The sequence below is a fragment of the Procambarus clarkii genome, unplaced genomic scaffold (assembly GCF_040958095.1).
Source record: "Procambarus clarkii isolate CNS0578487 unplaced genomic scaffold, FALCON_Pclarkii_2.0 HiC_scaffold_1372, whole genome shotgun sequence".
NCBI classification, from domain to species: Eukaryota; Metazoa; Arthropoda; class Malacostraca; order Decapoda; family Cambaridae; genus Procambarus; species Procambarus clarkii.
The window spans coordinates 30,283-39,778 of NW_027190400.1; the positions used below are offsets into that span (position 1 = coordinate 30,283).

The window sequence follows — 9,496 nt, forward strand, 5'->3', positions numbered from 1 at the left end:
AAGTAGTTTGTATGACTAAAGTGAATGGTGAATCAGCTCATTTCAGTGGCAGATACATTAATGGTAATTTTTTTTTAATTACTGGGAGTAAAAGTGTTCATATGTTAATTGGAGAAAGGGAAGACATTGAGCGGTATGATGGAGAACGTTATGTTGTTGCTAAAGTTGTGGCCAGATCACTGTGGGATACATTGAATAATATGGATATTATGAATCGACATTTGGTATATAGTATCTTACACTATACTAAATTTATTTATTTATTTATTTATGCATATACAAGAATGTACATAAGGAATGTGAGGATACAATTATGGTAATTACAGTCTTGTAAAGCCACTAGCACGCGCAGCGTTTCGGGCAGGTCCTTAATCTAAGAAAATTTTAAGGAGGTAAATACTTGCAAAATTTATAGACAAAAAAAATGATAACAGATTACATGGAATGAAAAAAAAAAAAAGATGAGAGAAAATTATAGGTACAGTATATTAAAGCACATAGGTAGCTATGATTGATTGCAATGACAGCTTAAAATGGTAGTTGACAACAAATTGGTAGGCACAATACAGCAGAAACAATATAAGATTGATTGCAATGACAGCTTGAATGGTAGTTGACAAAAATTGGTAGTCACAATACAGCATATGGCTAGCACATAAAAGAAGACAGCAATGAACACAATGATAAGGTTGTTTGATATTACATAAAAATTAGGAGATTGGGTACCAATAGGTACAGAGCAAATTTAAAGCTCAGTGTAGGAAACTAAATAGATGAAGTTAGGTACTTTTTGGTTTTGCTTTTAAATAAGGCAAAAGTTTTACAGTTTTTCAATTCACTAGGGAGTGAGTTCCATAGACTAGGTCCCTTAATTTGCATAGAGTGTTTACACAGATTAAGTTTGACCCTGGGGATATCAAAGAGATATTTATTTCTGGTGTGGTGATAATGGGTCCTATTACATCTGTCCAGGGAGAGTTTCAGAGCATGGTTTGCATTTAAGAACAGGGTTTTGTAAATGTAGTTGACACAAGAGAATGTGTGGAGGGAGTTAATATTTAGCAAGTTTAGAGATTTAAACAAGGGAGCTGAGTGTTGTCTGAAAGCAGAGTTAGTTATTATTCTGATAGCAGATTTTTGCTGTGTGATGATGGGCTTAAGGTGGTTTGCAGTGGTAGACCCCCATGCACAGATACCATAATTAAGATAGGGGTAGATTAGTGCATAATATAGTGAGAGGAGAGCAGAGTTAGGAACATAATATCTGATTTTGGAGAGTATACCAACTGTCTTAGAGACTTTCTTAGTTATGTGTTGAATGTGGGTACTGAAGTTGAGTCTCTTGTCTAGGAATAGGCCAAGAAACTTGCCATCATTTTTATTACTGATGTTAATGTTGTCTATCTGTAGCTGAATTGCATTTGATGATTTGCTTCCAAATAAGATGTAGTAAGTCTTTTCGATGTTTAATGTTAGTTTGTTCGTTGACATCCATAAGTGGACTTTTTTTAATTCATTATTCACAACATTATTTAGTGTATGTGGGTTGAGGTTTGAGTAGATAAGGGTAGTATCGTCAGCAAACAATATAGGTTTGAGAATATTAGAGACATTAGGCAGATCGTTTATATATATAAGAAATAGAAGAGGTCCTAAGATGCTGCCCTGTGGCACTCCAACGGTAATTGGTAGAGTGGAAGAAGTTGTATCATTGATGGTTACATATTGATGTCTGTCACTAAGATAGGATCGGATGTAGTCAAGGGCAAGGCCTCGGATTCCATAATGCTGGAGTTTAAGTAAGAGGTAGTTGTGATTAACAGTATCAAAGGCTTTTCTTAGGTCAATGAAGAGTCCAATCGGAAACTCATTTTTGTCAAGGGCTGAGTAGATAATGTCAAGGAGACTAATGATTGCATCATTGGTACTCTTTTGGGACCGGAAGCCAAACTGGCAGGGGCTGAGTATGTCGAATTTTACGAGGTAGGAATAGAGCTGTTTGTAAATAATTTTTTCAAATATTTTTGATAGAATGGGTAGATTTGATATTGGTCTATAATTGTTTATGTCCGCCGGATTGCCTCCTTTATGGACTGGCGTTACTCTTGCTTTTTTGAGGATATCAGGGAAGGTGTGACACTCTATAGATTTGTTGAACAGTAGTGCTATGGGTGGGGCAAGGGCATGGGAGGCTCTCTTGTACACAATGGACGGAATTTCACTGGTGTTCCCTGCCTTGGTTTTTAGAGAGTGTATGATGGACACAACATCTGCCGGGCTGATTGGTGAAAGGAGAAGAGAGTTTGGATAGCTGCCTGAGAGATATGTGTTAATATGTGTCTGAGTCTGTGGGATTTTACTGGCAAGATTAGCACCAACCGATGAAAAGAAACTATTAAATTCATTTGCCATTTCTAAATCAGTTGACGGTATATCCCCATCCTTGTAGAGTTTTATTTGGTTATGTGAGTGTTGTTTAGTTCCTAGGATACTAGAGATAGTTTTCCAAGTGTTTTTCATGTTGCCTTTTGCTTCATTGAATCTATTCACATAATATGCAAGTTTTGCCTTTCTTATGATACTGGTAAGCATTGATGAGTACCTTTTAGCTACTTCCTTTGAAACTAGGCCAATCCTAACTTTCTTTTCATATTCATGTTTCTTGTTGATTGAGTTGAGAATGCCATTTGTGAGCCATGGATTGTTTAATCTTTTGTCAGTTACTTGCTTTGTAAGAAGGGGACAATGAAGGTTGTAGAGGCTTAGAGTTTTGGAGAGGAAGAGGTTAGCTAATGAATTTATATCATGGGTATTATTGAATTCAGAATCCCAGTTAATATTGTGAAGTGCCTCTGTAAGATTGTCTAAAGCTGATTCACTGTGTAGCCTAAATGAAAATTTCTTGCTTTTTGGTGGTGTACTAAATGTACAGCTGTGTGTGAGCTTCTTCAACCTGACAACCAACATATTGTTAACCTCAGTCACTTGGATAAGCATCAACTCAACGTTATCTGTTTTACTCCATTGTACAACGAATATGAAGAGACTAGCCTTCTTGCATTACCTCCACACTACACACTCAACCTGTTTACGGCATTAGGCTTTACATCTCCTGCCTATTCAATAATTGAAGCTAAAGATGTAGTGAAACACCAGAATAAGGTAGGCAAACAAAAAGTCTATTGTACAAGGAAGTGTCAATTTATATTGTCACATTTTTCAATACAATTTCTTTTATGAAACTATATTATTAAATTATTTTTACAGGTGCGAAGTGATCTTTACAAAGAAGGTGAAGTTTTTTATTTTTTAAATGAGAATGAAGAAACAATTGGAATGATAAAAGTAAAAACAAGATGGTATGTAATACTTAGAGCCTTGAGGGAAAAAGCAGTTTATTGTTTTTTATCCAAGAAAAAAAACAAGCAAAATTGGAGTTTAGAGAATAATATTCACTTAACTCAATTACGACTAAATGAAATTCAGAAATGGCTCAAGTTCTCGATTTATATTTTACAAAGATGTAAGGTGAGTATGATGGGTAAAGCACCTACCTACTTTGTTTTCATAAAAAGACTCTCTTAAGAAATTAATTATTTGAAAAATTAGGTTGAAAAATAAGGGATTTATAACACTAATAAATAATTATCATTACTTTCAGGAAATGGGGACAAGTTTTCTACAGTGGCTAAATGAAAAAGTAGAAAAAAAACATATTGCTGTGGAAGATATTAGGCCCCAATTTCCAACAATATGGAGCAGGTTTCTTTTTGAAAAAAATTTGACCGACAATTTTGAAGATGATGAAGAAGAAGAATTAGGTGGTTAGTTACCATTAACTTTATTATACAGCTGAAGGCATTGAGAAGACAACCAACTCAGTTACACATTTTCATCTAGATCATCTTTAGAAGTCTATAGAGACAAATTACTGTCTTCATTACTGTCGAGAAGTGGACTAGGGACAATTAATTAAAATATGTTTTCTAGTAACACCTGTGGTAGGGATGACATCTTTTAGACTGGAGTTTGTATTGATTTCCACATGATATATAAAGTGTTCATCAATAAAAATAAGTAAGTAGTTAGGTAGTAGTGTAAAAAATGTAGTAAAACTTCCACAATTAAAATTTCTATTTTTATCACAGAATTTCCACTTGGTTCCCTATATTTTTCTTACAATTATTTCAGCTTTTTACTAAGGGATCTGGTAAAGGATTTCAGCTGATAAACTCTATAGTCCCAATTTTAAGTCCATGAGTCAACAGGAAGAGGAGGAGGAGGAGGAGGAGGAGGGGGGGAGGGGGGAGGGAGATTGTGTATTATATAAAGAGAGAGAGAGAGAGAGATGCCTCTCTCAGTCACTAACTAGTCAGTCTAATACAACACTCACATTTTGTTTTCATAGCAATGAGAGAAGAAAAAAATCGTTTGGAGACTTTTAAGGACTGTAACTTCAGTGTAAACAGTCATGTACTTGCAAAGGCGGGTTTCTATTATACTCATAAAGCAAATCTTTTAGAATGTTCAATGTGCCATTTTCAAATTGATGCCACGAACGTAAACCAAGATGAAAATAGAATCATTGCTTTACATAAGAAAGAGAAACCAGAATGCACATTTAATCAGAACGTGAAAAGATCTATTTCTAAGAAGTTTGATTCATATGACAGTTTACGGTTTGAAAAGGAACTTTTGAATACCTACATAGATTGGCCACTTGAATGGTTAGAACCATCTGATTTGGCTCGTGATGGCTTTTACTATCTGCGAACAAATGACCACGTTGCTTGTGTCTTTTGTCGAGGCATTGTTGGTTCCTGGGAAAGAGGAGACACTCCCAGAGGCGAACATCAGCGGCACTTTCCCCATTGTCAATTCATTCGAAACCAACCAGTGGGAAATTTTCCACTGATATTTAATGAAAAATTCGAGGGTTATTCCGTTCCACTGAGAAATAGTAAAAATTCGTCCTATAGACAATGAATAGATGTCTGTGGTCTAAGTCCTATGACAGACAATGGAGTTCACCAGCATACCATCGCCAAGCGAAAAGACTACTTAACACTTGAAAGTCGCCTAGCAAGCTTTAACAATTGGCCTGAACGTGTAACACAGAAACCAACTGAATTGTCAGAAGCTGGATTCTTCTATTGTGGTTTAAGTGATCATGTGCGCTGTTATCATTGTGGGAATGGACTTCGAAACTGGGAAACTGATGATATACCTTGGGATGAACATGCTCGCTGGTACCCAGAGTGTACCTTCCTCTTCTTGATGAAAGGAAAAGAATTCATTGATCAGGTATGTCAGCTAAGGAACTTGAAATGAAGGTTGACTATTATTATTGTAATCTTTATAAAAGCCATTTGTAACATTACCTTTTTTTTCAGGTTCAAGGGGAAAGGCCACCTTATGAGACAAACCCTTCAATAACCCATATCAATGAAGATCAACACAAACTTATTAAGGAACTAGACATAACTAAGCACCTTATTTCAATGGGTTTCCAGGAAGATCATGTGATGACAACGTATCATAATCAACTCAAAGAGAAGGGGTTACCTTTCTTTGACATTGCGTCATTTATTGAAGCAGTCTTACAGTACATGGAAGACGAAGTTAGAAAATGTCTAGTAAATAAATTGGCATTGGCTGAAGTTGATGTTGTCCCAAGCCCAGCCATGTCTGATAGAAATGAGTTGGCTTCTGACACAAACCAACAAGTAGAATCATCTACAACTTTAATGGAATTGGCATTGGCTGAAGTTGATGTTGTCCCAAGCCAACCAATGTCTGATGGAACTGAGTTGGCTTCTGACCAAAATCAACAAGTAGAATCATCTACAACTTTAATGGAATTGGCATTGGCTGAAGTTGATGTTGTCCCAAGCCAACCAATGTCTGATGGAACTGAGTTGGCTTCTGACCAAAACCAACAAGTAGAATCATCTACAACTTTAATACAGCCTATAGTAGATGAATTGGCATTGGCTGAAGTTGATGTTGTCCCAAGCCAACCAATGTCTGATGGAACTGAAGTAGAATCTACTATAGTTGATGAATTGACATTGACTGAAGTTGATGTTGTCCCAAGCCCACCAATGTCTGGTGATTCTAACCCACAACCATTATTTGGTAGAATAACTGATCAAGTTGCCACTCTCCCAAAGTCAGAAGGTACAATTAGACACAGACACATTATATTCCTTGGCATTCTCATTGACCACAAGCTGAATTTCCAGGGACACATTCTAAATATATCAAAAAAAGTTTCAAAAACTGTGGGCATTCTTTCTAAGATCAGATATTATGTACCACGCCCTGCCCTGGTGACTCTCTATTACTCCCTTATCTATCCTTATCTCAACTATGGTATTTGTGCTTGGGGTTCTACTACCCAAAATCACTTACGTCCTCTAATTACCCAACACAAAGCCGCTATTAGAACAATATCCAACTCTGGCCCCAGACATCACTCGGTACCCCTACTCAAATCTCTTAATATGTTAGATATTAAGTCACTGCACATTCTCTCATGTGTATTATACATATATAAAACGCTAAACTATAATGCCAATCCTGATCTTAAAAGCTTCATAGAAGGTTGTAACAGAACCCATGAGCACCACACCAGAAATAAATACAGTTTTGATATTCCTAGAGTACGTCTTAATCAAACTAGAAATGCTCTGCAAATCAAGGGGCCCAGAATGTGGAATGACCTTCCCAACCATGTTAAAGACTGTACCTCTCTCAACCAGTTTAAGATAAAAACTAAACACTACCTAATAAATTCCCTGTAATCTACCTCACTCCTCTATTGTCAACCCATGTCTGTTATTTTCTTTTTTTTTTTTTTTTTTTTTAATCAACACTGTTTGTCAACCTATTGTTTTTGTGCTGCTTTTTCAGTCATGTTCCCCCTTTTTTTTATCTTTATTTGTATTTGTTCTCAACACCTTTTATTCTTTATGCTCAATTAGTATTAAGTTCTAGATATTAATGTTTTTCTTGCCCGAAACGCATTGCGTAATAGTGGCTTTAGGCATTGTATGTACTAGCTCTATCTATATATCAATCCATTAATGTAACATCACTTGTATGTATATACCTTACCTGAATAAACATCTGAATCTGAATCTGACATCTGAATCTGAATCAGAGTGATTGAGTGTAAAATTTGTATGGAGAATGAGAGTGAGTTAATGTTTTTACCTTGTAATCACATATGCACTTGTTTCAAATGTGCAACAAACATATCCACATGTCCAATTTGCAGAGCTGAGATAAAATATACTATTAAAGCAATTATATCATAGTAAAGAATGTTTTAGATGTGTGATAATGATATGATATGTACGATTCGAGAGCAATACTGCAAAGCCTAACATGTTTGAATTTATGGAAATGAACGTACAGATGTGCTGGTGGCTGAAGGTGCTGAGGGAGACCATATTGAAAATACTTCATACCCAAGACTCTTCTAAGAAATTAGAAAACATCATTGTCAAGAAAGTTGTGTTGGATACAAAAATATGTCCACACCTACAGTAATAAGGATGATTTTAGACCATTTACATAACATAATGTATCCTATCTATCAACCCGGCTGGAAATATATGAATTTCAAATCCTATTATTCCTATAATAAATACCTTATAATTATTATTGACGAAATATTATTCCTCTCCCCAGATATAATCTCAGATGAGGAAAAGTTGTAGTTTAGTTATACCAATGTGTGTGTGTGTATCCTTTCAAAATACATATTTCTATTTTTTTTTGTCTTTAAGGTAGTATAAAAGTGTCACTAAGGTAGCCTGCAGCAGAACACAGTTTATAGATTAATTAGTGGTAGAGTCGCAATCCAAGCACACTACACTACATACTACCTCTTGATATAACTTTCTAGACAGTGAAAGTGAACAAACAAGCAGTACTATTCAATCTCTGGCGGAACTGAAGAAGCAAACAACCATTCCACAAACTAGTCAAGCCAATCAACCAACTTGTCTGTCAACTGATCTACAACCACCCAACCAATCTGTCCATCAGACTGGTCTACAACCACCCTTTTTCTGTTGGAAGTTTCTTTCTAGGGAAGTGGATAACAATTGATCATATAAAATAAGAGAGCACATACTGCTTTTCATAATGGTTGCACCATATGAATTTGATGACATGCAATTGTCAAGGTCTTAAGTATGTGTCTCAGGCAGAACATCCACTTTCGCTGCTACAGTTCCAGTGGACCCATTGCCTCCGAAATTAGCAGGACCCAGAACACAACAGCAACTATTGCTGAATATTAATTAGCTGAAACATGAAAACCATATTATTCAACAAAATTTGTCAGTTTTGTATGAAATGTTTAAAGAACAGGAGAAACAAATTTCTATGTTGAGAAGGGGTATAAGGGAATGGAGCATCCAAAAAAGTTCCTTTTCCGAAACCACTATCTCCTCCTACTTACTCAACACACCCACCATCTCCTCCTCCTCCTCCAATTAATTCTCTCAATCCATCATCGTCCCCTACAATTTCTATGAGAATCAGGTAATTGTCAGCTGATCGTAGAATTATATTAAATCAATAATTAAAAAAAAATGAGTGAAATTGTTAAAATAATCTTGAATACTATAATATTCCCAGACAATGGTTCCTCGGGTTTGAGAGAACGTATATTCATAAAAACTCTTATTAACAATTTTGTTGTTGTGAATGATGATGATAAAAGAATAATTTTATTATTGAATAAAATGCTTCATTTGTTTACTATCTCTGATCGATATATTAAATTAATAACAGAAACATATCCTCTTAAGAGTCAGAATCAACAAAAACAAACAATAGCTCATTTGAATAAAAAATGTAATGAATGCGAGAATGAAAAAAGTGAATTAGAAATTAAATGTGGATATCAAGATGCCACAATAACAGATTTAAATACAAATGTGAGAGATTTAGAAGTTACTATTGTGCAGCTTACAGAGAAATTAGGAGACCAAGAAAATGAAATAGAGAATTTAAAGAAGGAAAATTTAGCTCTTCAAGATAATCAAAATAAATTGAAAAATAATCTAGATCGAAATAATACTGAATTAATGAAGCTTAGAATTCAATACGATGATGAAAAGAAAAAGTATGAAACAGAATATGCATTTTTGGTAAATGAGAAAGATAGACAAATTCAACATATCTCCGAAGACAAAGACAAACAAATAAAAGACTTAGCTGATGAAAAAGAAAAACTAACCGATTTAATAAATTCAAATAATACTAGAATAAGATCAAAAAAGGTTGCACTCGAAAAGGAACTAAAAAGTGCACATGAACAATTAACTATAAGTCGTCAACAACAAGAAGAATTAAATATGAAAATAAATATAAATTTAATGTCTCTTAAGGAATATCAACTAAAATTAGCTGCATGTGAAAACGATATAAGGATCCAGAAAATGCAATTTCTGGAATGCCAACAAGCCTTACAAAA

At 35.0% G+C, this 9,496-nt stretch overlaps 1 pseudogene; it reads left to right on the plus strand.

The window, feature by feature from the left end:
* The first annotated feature begins 4,385 nt into the window (after positions 1-4,385).
* Positions 4,386-9,435, plus strand: LOC138362165 (baculoviral IAP repeat-containing protein 7-like; annotated as a pseudogene).
* Positions 9,436-9,496: the final 61 nt, after the last annotated feature.